Raw genomic sequence first — 15,256 nt, forward strand, 5'->3', positions numbered from 1 at the left:
TCTGCAGGATGGGTTAGATTTCTTCAGCCTGAACATGTACTTGTAATGTTTTTCCAATTGGAATGCATTTTTAAAGTCTTTGTGTTATTCTGCCTATCCCAAAGGACTACTGTGTCATTGGCTTCTGATAATTGAGTAGTTCTGGTTTGTGGTATAAAACTGAGCAAATATGAAATTCTATTTTACAGATTGTGACTTCATTTATCAACTTAAGAAAAGGAAAGAAAACAATTATTAGAAAGGCATGTTTGTAGTTTACAACATGAATGTTTTCTTTAGAAGAAGCTATCATAATGACTATATATATCCACATATATTTTCTTTCTTTTAGACGATTTGTGCACTCATTTGTGGATGCCCCATTGTAAAGCCAGAGTATTTTACTGAATTTCTCCAAGCAGTTCAGTCCAAGAAACAGCCTCCACAAATAGAAAGGTATATTATGTGTTTCTGATTAACAACATATGACAGAAAAGATGAGCGCATTGACTTTCGGTTAACTCTCTGGAATTCTAGATGTGATAGTTGCTGTGTTCCACGTTTTTCTTGTGTGTGTATGTGTTCCATGTTAATGAGATTTTTTCAGTTAGTATGTAAAGAAAGAGTACCCCAAATTCTTAATTGGTTATTTCTTAGCTCTGTGAAACAGATGTTAACTGCTAATATATAACAAAAAACTGTTGAAGCATGGTAAATAGGTCAGCATTGCTCATGTGCCAGTGTCGGGGTCGTGGGTGAGGTACCCTTGGTAGTGGGGCTGCAGCAACCCTCTTGGAGAACCACATATTTGCACGTAAATGTTGACGGCACTGGGCACTGCTTTTGTTACCTCATTTCAAAATGAGGTCAGCACTGACACAGTTTAGTAGCTCTAGATTAGTAATTCCATCTATAAAATCTGAGCACATGGCTTGCTCTCATCCTACTTGCTTGTTAAAAGAAATGTTGATTGTTGGTAATTGCAACAAAATGTGGATCATACATGACAGATTTGTGAGCCACTAGACTTGGAGATCTGTTTATGGATATTGTTAGTGATGCTTTAAAGCAGTAAGAATTAGGGTTACAAGGGAAAGTATTTGTTATTATTTATTCCAAATTGTATGATCAAAATGCTGAGCATTACAAAATGGTAAATGTCTTTAGTCAGTTACGTAGGAGAAGAGCTTGTTTACTCAAAATGTACAAGTCAGTGAATTATAGGGTATGTGACAAAATAGATTGTATTTTTTTTCTTGGTAAGGTTTACTTAAAAGATAAGGACATCACAGACACACACTTAGGGCTAGAGTGGCCAGAGAGAGGAAGGGTTGTAAAGAGATTTTCTGCTTTAATCTTGTTATCTTGGGTGGGGAAGAGAGAGTGCTGCTTGCCATTGACTGGCTTCTTTTGAGCCTGGAAAGAGGGTAGTACCTAATACCACCCCAAGTCCCAGGTGAGGGGAGTGCCTCCTGAGGAAAGTGCCATCTGATTGACAAGTAGATAGACCACATTGCAAAAGGTAGGGGAGCTTTGCATCCAGTTCCGTGATGCTAAACTTGCTACTTATGTGTCCTGTTTCACTCTCCCACTAAGAGATTTCCAACCCCTTTTCTTAAGGGCTGCTGGAGGATATACATTTGTCTCATCTTCTGTAGCTGCTTCTTACTGATTAGGTGTGAAGGTCTTCATGTCCTGGGTTCAGAAAGCTCTCTGCATCTCACCTAATGGCTACATCTCAGGAGCCATAGAAAACTTAGCTGATTCTGTTGGCTGTGTCCATAGATTACTGTCACTAACTCTGAGAAGTTTCTGGCCTTTTTTGTCTTTGAGGTGGCGTCTGAGGACCTCAGCTGGTTTGTAGGAGCAGGCAGACTCATTCGAGTGCACCTGGACATGCTCCCCTCCTCTGCACTGGAGTCAGCGCAGGCAGCACAGCATGCACTGTGTGTTTCAGCACTAGGACACACAGCCCACTCTGTGCTCCCTGAGATTGGGGATCCTGCCTTGCCTGGGACCAACCAGTCCCGAAAGCCTGGGGTTCTTGGTGACACCAAAGGCTGTTGGTTGGATCACCCCACATTTCCTGCCATGGGTGTGACTGCCTGTAACCTGTTAGACCCCTAACCTGCTGCCCAAAGCCATCAGTGCGGCCAGATTGTACGTTTACAAGCTTACATTGATTCTATAGAATGACTGGCTATTTCAAATGGCCTTAAGTTTAGGAGTGTTAAGCAAGTTAAGAATTTCCAAAGTATTTTTATCAGCATGTTGTAGTGTTACTAATATTTTTATTTTATAAGGATTTATTTATTCTTATTGGAAAGACAGATCAGGTTTATGACGAGAAAGAGGGACAGAGACAAAGATCTTCCATCCGCTGGTTCACTTCCCAAATGGCATGCAACAGCCAAAATTGAGCTGATCTGAAACCAGGAGCCAGGAGCTTCTTCTGGGTCTCCCAGATGGGCACAGGATCCCAAGGTTTTGGGCCTTCCTCTGCTGATTTCCCAGGCCATAAGCATGGAGCTGGATGGGAAGTGGAATGGCTGGAACACAAATCAGCACCCATGTGGGATGCCAGTGCTTACAAGACAAAGATTTAATCTCTGAGCCATTGCACCGGGCCCACTCATTTTATTGTTAGAGGAGTAACAAAGTGGTTCATGTTCATAAGCATGTCTTATTGCATACATATGTATGAGCTATGTTTTATAGGACTGACAGATATAGATTTGTTAATATCTGCATCACCATAAACACATGGTTATGTGTTATGCTACATCACGATGGGTATGAAGTACTGGGTAGTAGTGGTAGTTTGTGATTTTTGTCCTTCTACTTCCAAAATTTATTTATTTTATTGGAAAGGCAGATTTATAGAGAGTAGGACAGAGAGAAAGATTTTTCATTCCACTGGTTCACTGTCCAAGTGGCCACAATGGCCAGAGTTGAGTCAATCTGAAGCCAGGAGCCAGAAGCTTCTTCCAAGTCTCAATGTGGGTGCAGATCCCAAGATGTTGGGCCATCCTCCAAGGCTTGTGCAGGCCACAGGCAGGGAGCTGGATGGGATGTGGAGCAGCCAGGACACAAACTGGCAGTCAAATGGGATCCCAGGGCATGCACCGCAAGGATTTAGCCATATGGGATCCCAGTGCTTTCAAGGCAAGGATTTAACCACTGAGCCATTGTGCCGGGCCTGCACATCCTCTTTTGATGTCACCTTCAGCCTCATACACATCCTTTGAAGTCCTGAGTGTGGACATGGTCACCAGGGGAAATGCAGAAGTAGGCAGGTGACAGAACCTTAGAGAGCCACTGTCAGCAGGCTTCTGTGGACGTTGTCTGAGATGCTGAGTCTCCTTTGTAGTTTGCTCTTTGCTTTTCTGCTGGCCCCATCCACGTGGCCTTTCATTTTCTGCCCTGGTGGCCCAATGTGGTGCTGACCTCCTCCAGAGTGGCCAGAAGAGGATCAGGGTAAAGCATACACACAGAGGCGGCACAACAGCCTAGAATCACTGCCCATGTTACCTTGTGGATATTTGATGATCTGGCCAAAGACTATCCAGTGCTGGTGACCTTGAAGGGAAAAGAGAGAGAGAAAGGAGGGAGGGAGAAAAGTAAAGAAGGAAGGCAGGCAGGCAGTAGTAGGTTTTTTTTTTAAAATATTTATTTTTATCTGGGGCCAGTTGTGGTTGTCTAACAGCTAAAGTACTCACCTTGAACACGCCGGGATCCCATATAGGTGCCAGTTCTAATCCTGGCAGCCCTGCTTCTCATCCAGCTCCTTGCTTATGGCCTGGGAAAGTAGTGGAGGATGGCCCAAAGTCTTGGGATCCTGCACCCACTTGCGAGACCTGGAGGAAGTTCCTGGCTCCAAGCTTTGGATCGGCTTAGCTTCGGCTGGTGCAGTCTCTGGGGTGTGAATTATCAGATGGAAGATCTTCCTCTCTGTTTCTCCTCCTCTCTGTATATCTGACTTTGCAATAAAGATAAAATAAATCTTTACATCATGCATGTGGCATAGGTGGGGGGCAGACCAGGCTGAACCCATTCACATCAACCGCTGGCGAATCTGAGCACCAGCATAGAGTGTGGGTCAGGCCAGTTTCAGTCACAACACATACTAGTGCACATTGAGGAATGCCAACGTGAGATGAGCCGTACCGAAACAGCACACGTGAGAACTGGGGGGTCGAGGGGAGAGAGCAAGTAAAGCTGACAGGGGAATGTGGGCTCCCCTGCTGGACAACCACTCCCACTGGAGAGCATGAGTTGGGATGGGGGCAGACCAGACTAGGCAGGGCTACAACACCTGTGGGCCTCATGTGAGCTAGACTTGGGGAAGGGCCAGGTTTGGCTAACTGTTCCGACTGGTGCAAGCAAAAATTAGAGTGGGTGAGGGTTAGTTGGGCTTTGCCACATCATCAGATGGCAGAGGCTGGCACTGGAGGCCAATTCTGTTAAGTTAAGTGCCAGAACCACCTGGAGAGTGCACAATCCGGAAGTTGGCTTGGCCTAGTAGGGAGATAGTGGGCACCTCCCTTGTGGGTAACCACTCCCACTGGAGAGCTTGAAAACCAGGGCAGGGACAGGGGTGGCTAGACAGAAAGGCATCTGCAAGTGTGTGTGGGGGCTGGATAGTAGGTTGGTTGGGTTAAACTAGGCTTCAATGCCCATTGACAAGTACCAGAGCTAAATGGGATGTGGGACGGGCTGAACAAGCCTGCAGTACATACTGGCATGCATGGGAACCAGGGTAGGGAGCAGGCCTGGTGGGGGATATGGGGAGTTGCCCCAACCATGCTGCAGCTTCCCCCGGATCGTGTGAGAACCGAGTATGAAGTGGGTAGGATCGAGCTGGGCTACAACACCCATGGTTCAAGTAAATGACAGGGCTGGAAACAGAACTGACCCAGCAATTGCAGCGACCAGCATGTGCATAAGCTGATTGGGGCGACAGACTGTGCTAGATCCTGTTCTTTCAAATTCACACAAAATCAGGTTTGGGATCACTCAGATGAAGTTTCTTTGGAGATCCCTCCAACTGCACTGCTGATCTCAGAACCCCAACCATGAAAAGACTGTGTCAGCCAGTGGACTCTGAATAGGTTTCATCGTGATTGGAATGGTGAGACTGGCAGCAATTCAGACCTGTTGAACTATCAGAACTGCTTGAGCAGGATCCTTGGAGTGTGCCTCACATCAGGGACCTGGGATGGGTGGGAGGCTGGGTGGGGCTCTTCTCCCTTTTAGATACAGGGAAAAAATTATATTAGTGTGGGAAAAAAATCTTTAAAACATATATTTAGTTTTATCTGAAGGACAGATTTACAAAGAGAAGGAGAGTCACAGAAAGTTCTTCCATCCCCTTGGCTGGAATGTCTGGAGATGAGCTGCTCCGAATCCAGGGTCCAGGAGCTTCATCTGGGTCTCCCATGCAGATACAGGGTGCTAAAGCTGTGGACTGTCCTCTGCTGCCTTCCCTGGCCACGGGCAGGGAGGTGGGGCAAGCAGAACATAAGCCAATGCCTGTATGGGATGCTGGCACTTGTAGACTAATGGTTTTGTTGAACCATCTCCATCCTTTTTTTTTTTTTTTTTTTTTTTTCATTGTTGTTGTTTTGAAAGTTAGAGTTACAGAGAGAGAGAAAGGAAGAGATGGAGAGAGAACTTTTCTATCCACTGGATCACTTCCCAAATGACTGTGACAACCAAGGCTGGGATAGTCCGAAGCTAGGAGCCATAAACTTCTTTCAGTCTTCCATGTGGGTTCAGGGTCCCAAGACCTTGGGCCATCCTCTACTGCTTTCCCAGGCCATAACTAGGGAGAAGGATCGCAAGTGGAGCAACCAGGACTTGAACCAGTGCCTGTATAGGGTGCTAGCACTGCAGGTATAGGACTGGCTAGCTATGCCACTGAGCCTGCCCATTGTGATTTATTACATAAACACCTTTATTTCTGAAACAGATGATCACTACTCTTGTGTGTAATGAACATAAAATTTTTACCCATGACAAAGTCATTTTCAGTGCCACTGTGTATCCTTATTTCTTTTTCTTTTTTTTTTTAAGATTTATTTTATTTTTATTAGAAAGGCAGATATACAGAGGAGAGACAGAGAGGAAGATCTTCTGGCTGATGATTAACTCCCCAAGTGAACGGCCGATGCTATGCTGATCCGAAGCCAGGAGCCTCTTCCGGGTCTTTCACATGGGTGCAGGGTCCTAAAGCTTTGGGCCGTCCTCGACTGCTTTCCCAGGCCTCAGCCAGGGAGCTGGATGGGAAGCTGGATGGGAAGCAGGGCTGATTAGAAACGACTCCCATATGGGATCCCAGGCATGCAAGGCGAGGACCTTAACCACTTGTGCCACCGCGCCAGGCCCTGTGTATCCTTTTTTCGCTGTTTCCTACAGAATAATCCGGAGTTACTGCTTTATGTGCTTGACATGATCGGTAATATTTCATTGTCCTGAATTGTCATCAGAGTACCAGTGTAGTTTAGAAGGCTTCATTTAAAAATGTGTTCAATTTTGATAAAATGTGTTCCAGTAGAGGAAGTTCATAAAATGTTGTCTATGTGTAAGAAACTACTCTTTAGGAAAGAGGAGGCTGCCTTTGTTTGAATTTTTAGCATCTCTGTTACTGTGGATTGTTCTTTCTGTTACTTAGGAAGATGCTGCAGGGAGACCAATCCTTTGTGAGTACCCTGTATTCTTACACAGCTTGTGGGGTGAGCCAAAAATGCAGTGCTCTGAAGGCCTTTCACACGAGCCTGTTCTCAAACCAGAGGCTTATTGGCTGCTTGTTACAAAATGGGCGGGCCAGAGCCCAGCACGATAGCATAGTGGTTAAAGTCCTCACCTTGAACACACCGGGATCCCATATGGGCACCAGTTCTAATCCCAGGAGCTCCACTTCCCGTCCAGCTTCCTGGTTGTGGCCTGGGGAAACAGTCGAGGATGGCCCAGAGTCTTGGGACCCTGCACCTATGTGTAAGACCCAGAAAGGCTCTGTACATCTGCCTTTCCAATAAAATACATAAATCTTTTTAAAAAAGAGAGAGAAAGAAACGGGCAGGCCCAAGGTCAGTGTTCTCTCCCTGGTGGCACAAACCACACAAGATACTGACTATCCTGCCACGGTCCTTGATCAGGGACGTGACCTACAAACAGTGATGCTAATGCTGCCTGCTTTGTCTCTGAGCCAGCAGTCTGTCTATTGCCTGCAAGTGTGAAACTGGAACAAGTTTGACCTCACTAGCCTGCCATCAGTTTTTAGGCCTAATAAACACACCAATCTGAAACAGTCAGTACATGAACATTTAGGAAGTTTGTACTAGTAGAGAACAGCATATATATATAATCAGTTAAAATCCAAGGCAAAGCATTGTGCCGCACACCTGCAAGTTGTAGCTGCCCCTTGGGCTAAGCTTTTAGAGATCATGTAAAGAAGCAGTGTAGTAAGTGGTTCGAGAAAGCAGGAACATGCTCCCAGCACACTGATGAAACAGGGAGCTGTGCAGGTCCTGGGGGAGTAGTTGTTGCTGGGGATACTGATTTCACTGTATTCAGTGTGTTTGGAGAAATGCTGTATTTGGAAAACTTACAAGACAGAAGTAAAATGAATTATTGTGGATTAGATGAAATGTATTGAAGATGAGATAAACATTTATGTACAAGTATATAATGTAAATGGTAAAAAGTATTTCTTGATTATCTTTACATAAATATGTGGATAATGTGTGCCAGTTACTATGAAAACATTATTTTACTTATGGCTCTTAACATTTTATACAATCAGGCCAAGTTTATTTTAAAATATTTTTATGTCACTTTGTATTTGGCAGCCTTCTATTGAAGCAGCCTGCCTCTAATCTATATTTCTGTCAGATTATATTTGTGTTTTCTAGTTTTCTTACTAGCTGTCACTGGAGCACCAGAAATGCTTTGAAACTTCTTGAAAATATTACTTCAGAAATAGTGACTTTAATTAGTTGTATAGTTCTCACTAATCTCTGTTCTCATCAGTACACTGAGAAATTTAAGGCTCATCTAGGAATATGAAGTTCAGAACATGGCTCGCTTTTTCTCACTGTGTTATTAATCATCTGTGTTTGTCCTGGAGTTGGAGCACAGGGGTGAAGCTGAGATCGCAGTCTGTGTGCCAGGTCAAGTATGGCTTTCTCTCCAGCTACCCACTAATGCATCGGTGTTCTTTGCTCAGGGTAGTTCTTCCCTATATCTGTGTTTTTGTCAAGGTAGATTGTACCTAGTGGTGAGTTTCAAATTGCACAGTGTTCTAAAGTAAACCAAGGTACATTGTGGAATTTTTAAAATATTTATTATGTATTTTTATTACAAAGTCAGATATACAGAGAGGAGGAAAAACAGAGAGGAAGATCTTTCCTGTGGCCCCGGTCTCCCAAGGGTTAACTCCACAGCTCAGCTTGTTTCTCAAATGTGTAACAGGATGGGCAATCTTGGCCTGATACATTTAGCCCCTGGCTTGACTGCAATTTCCCTCCTTCCTGCTTCCCCTTTTTACATGTCCTCAGGGGAGCTTAGGTGTTGCTTGAGCATTGGGAAAGTGCTGGGAGGGGCCAAGCAGACTATAAAGATGCAGCTTGACTTTGAATAAACTGGCATTCTCTTCACAAGAATGAGGCAAGGTGTGTTGTGTGTGTTGTCTGTCTTGTCTTTCTCATAACCCTAGTCCCTCCTGGCAACGTGGGCCTTGCCAACAAGTATAAACATCTCTCAATTTGTGGACTACAAATTTAGGTATTAAAATTCTGGGATTAAAACAATGTACTGGGCCCGGTAGCCTGGCCTAGCAGTTAAAGTCTTCACCTTGAACACACCAAGATCCCATATGGGCACCGGTTAAGGAAAAGCTGTTAGGAAAAAAAAGTTGTTAGGAAAAGCTGAAGGTAAATTCTATGCTTATTTTTAGAAACCTAGTTCAGTGTAGAGAGGATGTTAAATCCTTTGAACTAAACTACAGTTAACTCTTTTCTTAGATACAGTAAACCGCTAAAAGTGAACTGTGTAATTTTAAAAGTTGTTTAGAAACAGGAGAGTTAACATGGTAGCTCGAATTTTATATTGTCAGTGAAATCTGTGGTGATCTTCTGGATAACCCAGTCCCCCAAGATTTTGGCTTGCAGAAATCATTTCAGGATACACATAGAGCATTTGTTGTGATGGATTGGAAAAATGCTGTTATTCTTCAAGTTGCCATAAATTTTCCACTTTTCTGTCAAGACTCAGCTTTACTTTAGGAGATGTGTCATATTCTGTGTGGCCAAGGAGAAATGGAGGCGGAGCGAGATGGCAGCTATAAGGAGGAAGCAGGGAAATCAGTTCTACCTCCTTTGATCACCATTAAGATTGCAATATTGTCCTATTGGTTGTTACTCTCTGAAGAGAGTTAACCCTTAAATGTTGTGAATTGCCTCTTCCTGTCTTGTTCCCTGTAGTCATCCTTATGTTGGGCTAAATGTTTTCCCCGGAGCTAAAGGGACAAGCTGCATCAACTGTAACAAAATATCTTAGGGAATTCAAAGAATGGCCTAATGAAATTTTGAGAATTATCTGTTCAGTTTTACTTCCTACTTGCTTTCTTCTCATCTCCCCAGATGTTTAAAAAAATATTATAGCATCTTATTAAAGAGCAGAAAAATACGTTCTTTACTCTAGAGAAAGTTTTAAACTATTGTGAACTTTTCTAAAATGCTCTGAAACAATATTACGGTAGTGTTCACAGAACTAAATGTGAGCCTTAGTAACACAGAGTGGCTCCCCAGTAAACACGAGCTGCTGATGAATTTGATCTTCTCTCTCACCCTTTTGCAATTCACATTAACTGTTTGAGTCATGTGTGTTTCCCATGTGTCTGATTATGATTGTCTACCTTGGTTGTTCTGAGGAACTGAAAGCCAGTCCTGCTGTGCTGTGCAGTACCTCTCACTATAGTTCCTGAAAAGGCACATGGGTGGCTTTTGGTCATTTTGTACCAACTTAAAAAAAAATCTTACTTTAAAAAGAACTTGTGATTTTGTGGAAATTATGCTTTTCTGGTATCAGAAATTTATAAATTTAATAGTAAGCATGCAGAGTAGTCTGTAACTACAATATGCTTTACAAACTTTTACAGTTTTTACCCACCTATTGATGAACCAGCCATTGGAAATAATAATATTGATCTGTCAAGGCGGCAGGAAAGAAAAGAGATCTTCAAAGGAAAAACATTTGTATTTTTAAATGCCAAGCAGGTAATGTTAGAAATTATACTTTCCTAAAGAAGACCATAAATCAACACGTGCTATTGTTCTCACACTGATAAGGTATTTGATTTGAGAATTTTTGTACAGAATTGTGAAGTGCAGGCACCAGCATCTGCCAGGTGATCATGTATATAATTATACTTCTTAATACCTGGTAACTGAGCTGGTTTATATAAATATGTAAACACAGAGGACAGGAAACTTTGTCCTGGCTTATTCAGTCAGTAAGCATCCATAGAGTGTCTTCTCTGTACCAAACAAGGGTCCTAACACTTTGTTACTGCAGAAAGTCATGCTGGTAAGCCGACAGAGTAAGTCTGATGACGATGATGTTACTGTGGACAAGGTAATGGTTCCAGGGCTGCATGGACAACTTCTGAGTAAGGATTCTGCCCAAAATGAAATCTCAAATGATCTATTCTAGGAGTAGAACCCATTCTCTCTAAATTCCAATTACGTTTTATTTTCCAAATTCAATTTTTACATAGTAAAAGTTATCTCAGGACACTTTGGCTAACAAAACATGTTTCTTTCCATTTTTAGTATAAGAAACTAAGTTCAGCAGTTGTCTTTGGAGGTGGAGAAGCTAAGTTGATAACAGAAGAAAATGAAGAAGAGGATAGCTTCTTTTCAGCTCCTGGAACGTGTGTTATTGATATTGCAATAACCAGTACACAAATGGTACTTCCTGACTCTCAGAAAAAATGGATTCACTCAATTATGGAGATGCTTCAGAGGTACAGCACTGTTATTTTAAATTAAAATGCAAATGGGAAGTTTTATGTGACATTTTGATTACACTTCATTTAGTAATGTAAAAGTACTAGCTTACTTGAGAAATCTGGGAGAAAATGACCTTAAAAGACATTCATTTGGGAAAAGCACTTGAAAATTCATAGGTAGTGTTTTCATAACACAGTTTCTATGAACTTTTGAAGACGCTTCCTAGATACAAGAATTCTTGTGATAGTTATGCCATGTGGTTTACTTGAAAATTGAGTGTGACTTGGTTTGCTAGGAACAGTTTTATCAGCATGTTTACTGCCTCTTTTTTTTTTTTTTAACAATTATAGAATTTGTATTTAGCCTGTCTGATTGAATAAAGTCATATTAAGCTTTTTTGCTGAATATGATATAGTTAAGTTTAAAATTCAAGATAATTTCTTTCTGAAGTTGCTTAAAGCTGAAATGTATTCATCCTTTCATAACGACATATTAAAAGTCATATAAAATTTTTTCTTCCTGTATAATGTAATTTTGAGGAGACAAGAAAAAAAATAAAGGTCAGATACTTTAGTATTTGTAGTGCTGATAGAGTCAATAGATACGTTCAGTCAAGGGTTTCTGCCATTCTGCCATCAGCTTTTTATTGGTTAACAATCTTAGCAATATTATTATCTTTATTTTAAGATTTGTTTATATGAAAGGTTGAGTCATAGAAGGGAAAAGGGGGAGACAGAAAGAGATCTTCCCACGTGGCTGCAGTGACTGCAGCTGGACTGATCCAAAAGCAGGAGCCTGGAGCTTCTTCCCCGTGGGTACAAACGCCCAAGCACTGGGGCCATCCTCCCCTGCATTCATAGGCACATCAGCAGGGAGCTGGATTGGAAGTGAAGCAGCTCAGACCTAGCCACCGTGCCACTGGGTCCACAGTCTCAGTGTTGTTGAAGCTTAAAAGGATTTGTGAAATTGTGGAGGGTGTTCCTGGAGCACTCGGTGGAGTCCTCTAGGATGACGGAGGATATAGATTCCCCAGCACAGGGCAAAATCGCCAATCACCTACCAGAAAAATGTGGTGGACCAGAGAAAGCTCATCCCAGCTGAGGATCCAATTGTAGCTACAAGTATGCTTCTTTAATTGGTCAATATTGGAACAGACAGCCTGAGGCGTTCCACCCACTGCTCCCTTCCAAGCCTGTGGTGGCAGTGAGCATAAGGGAAAGGCGACTGCACTACAGGTGCACCCCTCAGGTCACTATCTGTGTGGCCACAGTTGTCAGCCACTCTGTGGGGACCTGCCTGTCTCCTGCCTCCTTGCAGGGTGAGTTCAGTTACCCTAGCTCTGCTCACTCTCTCTAGTGAATTGTTCACCCCCTCCATCACACCAACTTCTCACAATGGAAATACCAGGTTAGCTAGTCTGTTGACTAAATTTATACTCACCTAAGAAGATACATAGTTGGGACCTTGAGTGCAGATATGCCCGAGAAATTCATCACCAGCTCTCTTAGAGATTCAGTTGTCCTGTTCCCAGAGTCCTTCTGGCGATGTCGATTACTTTTCTTTTTCCTCATGTGGGTTTGCTAAATAGAAAATAAATTTCAGGGGCTGTCACCATGATGTAGTAGGCTGTGGTGTCAGCATCCCATACGAGTGCCAATTTGAGTCCCTGCTGCTCCAGTTGGAATCCAGCTCCCTGCTACTAAGCCTGGAAGACAGTGGAGGATGGCCCAAGTCCCTGGGCCCCTGCATGTATGAGAGGTACCAGCAAGAAGATCCTGGCTCTTCAGACCAGCCCAGCTCTCTATTGCAGCCATTTGCTGAGTGAACCATCAGATGCAAGATCTCTGTCTCTTTATCACTCTGCCTTTCAAAGAAAAAAGAAGTAAATCTTTTTTTGTAAAAAAAAAAAAAAAAAGATTTAAGAAAAGCAAAATTATCATTGTATTGCTAATACAGAAATGTACTGTTTCATTATATTTTATATACTAGGAATTTAATGGTTAGCAAGATAATCATAATCTCTGCCATTAATGGAGCTTACTGTCTAGAGAGAGAGAGAAGGATAAAGTAGGCCCATAATTATGTGTGTGCATGAAGGAAACTAGGTAACAGGGCTAAGTGGAAAAGTCCATTCTAAATATAGAAGGCCCCTCCTGCTAGTACCGTGGTGTGTGGGTTAACGACACTGCCAGTGGTGCTGGCATCTGAGATGGGTGCCTGTTTGAATCCTGGCGGCTCCACTTCCAGTGCAGTTATCTGCCTGTGAGAGCAGCAGAGGATTGTCCAACAGTACTTAGGCCCCTGCACCATGTGGAAGACTTGGAAGAAGCTCCTGGTTTCTGTCCTTGGAGTGACCCAGCTCTGCATCCCATTATAGCTGTTAGGGGAACAGCAGATGGATGATCTCTCTGTCTCTGCTTCTCTCTAACTTTGCCTTATAAATTAAAGCCTAAACCTTTCTTGTTTGTTTTTTTAACATAAATACAAAATAAGTAGAGAAGGCCGCTTTCAGGCAACATTTTACCTGTGATGAGAGAGCCTGTGACAGAGAGCCAGGTAGTGAATGTACCAAGCAGAAAAAGAGTGATACCATTTATCACTTAAAAATTACATAAATCTATAGAAAAGGTTAGTATATTCAAATTTGTAATCCTCACAAGCGTTATTTACTGTTATGATTCCATTATGTAGATGAGGTACCTGATGAAAGGACTTGACTAGAAGATGTAGAGCATCATAACCAGAATAGGGATCCAGGCGTCTAGTTCTCTAGTCCAGGCTCTTCAGCAGTGCATGTTGCTTTCCGCATACATAAATGCTGGGAAGAAACCCTCAGTGGAGTACAAGGTTGGACTGACAACCTTGGTCATACGGTGACATTTGCTTCTATAGTCTTTGCCCCTGTTATTTGTTTTGGGGCCAGGATAAGGGTGGAGGACTCTGGGATAGGCAGAGAAGTCTTGGAGTTTGAAAAAGATGGTTGGTGTTGTGGCACTGCAGGTTAAGTAACCCTGCTTGCAGCACTGCAGTATGCCTTATAAGAGGGCTTGTTCCAGTCCTGGCTGCTCCATTTCAGATCCTGCGTCCTGCTAAGGCACGTAAGAAGGCACCAGAAGATGTACCAAGTACTTGGGCAGCTACTACCCATATGGGAGACCAGAATGGAGTTCCTGACTCCTAGCTTTGGCCTGGCACAGACTTGGCTGTGGACTCTCCGTTGCCCTCATTCTCACATTCAAAAAAGAAAAAAATCTTAATTGTTGGTTACATCTTGAACTATCAAAGAATATTTGCATTCTTTACAGTGTTTGTTTAAAAAAATAGACTTTTAGAAACATTTCATGTAAAGAGTAATTTGTGAATAAATGTCTGGAGAATAAAGATGTGGTGCAAATACCAGGCCATTTTTTTTTTGGTTGAGATTCATGTATTTATTTATTTTTTACTGGAAAGGCAGATTTACAGAGGCAACCTGACCGACACAGAAAGAAAGATCTTATCTCCACTGCTTTACACAGCAAGTGGCCACAACGGCCAGAACTGAGCTGATCCAAAACCAGGAGAAAGGAGCTTCTTCCTGGTCTCCCACATGGGTGCAGGGTCCCAAGGCTTTGGGCCATCCTGGACTGCTTTCCCAGGCCACAAGCAGGGAGCTGGCTGGGAAGTGGAACAGCTGGGACATGAACCAGTGCCTGTATGTGACATTGGCGCTTGCACGGCAAGGATTTAGCCACTGAGCCATCGTGCTGAGCCCACAGGCCATCTTAGTATTTGCATGTTTCTGTGTTCTTTTTACATTTATAGAAACTTTTTATTAATTCTTTTTTGTTTGTTTCTTTACTTAGGCATAGTGCAAAATCTGTGAATTTTTTACAACTTGTAACTTTGTAGTATGTGTTTTTAGTGTGATGATAAATAAAAAGCCCTTAAGTTTATTGTAGTGAAATTGACAACTTTTGTAGTCAGTGATTTTGTTTATGTTTAAGAAATATTTTTGTAGGTCAGAAAATGCTCATGTTTTATTGACTTTTTACTAGTCTTATTTTGCTTTTCATGGTTGTTTTTTTTTTCTGTTGCATAACAAAGTTCCTACATGTGCAGCTATGCTTTTACCTTTGTTTTATTCCACTGATGAATGTGTCATGCCACATTTACCACTTTGTCGTAATTGCTGTCACTTCAGTGAATTCCTCTCTGCTGGGAGACTTTTTCTCCACTTCTTCAGACGCATCCCAGCTATTATTTGCTTCTCAATTTTCCATGTA

General features: G+C 42.6%; 1 pseudogene; it reads left to right on the forward strand.

Annotated features, from left to right (window-relative positions):
• Positions 1–15,256, forward strand: part of LOC121166340 — a 38,585-nt pseudogene that overhangs the window by 6,264 nt on the left and 17,065 nt on the right.

Source organism: Ochotona curzoniae, unplaced genomic scaffold (genome assembly GCF_017591425.1).
Source record: "Ochotona curzoniae isolate NIBS_2020 unplaced genomic scaffold, NIBS_Ocur_1.0 patch129, whole genome shotgun sequence".
NCBI classification, from domain to species: Eukaryota; Metazoa; Chordata; class Mammalia; order Lagomorpha; family Ochotonidae; genus Ochotona; species Ochotona curzoniae.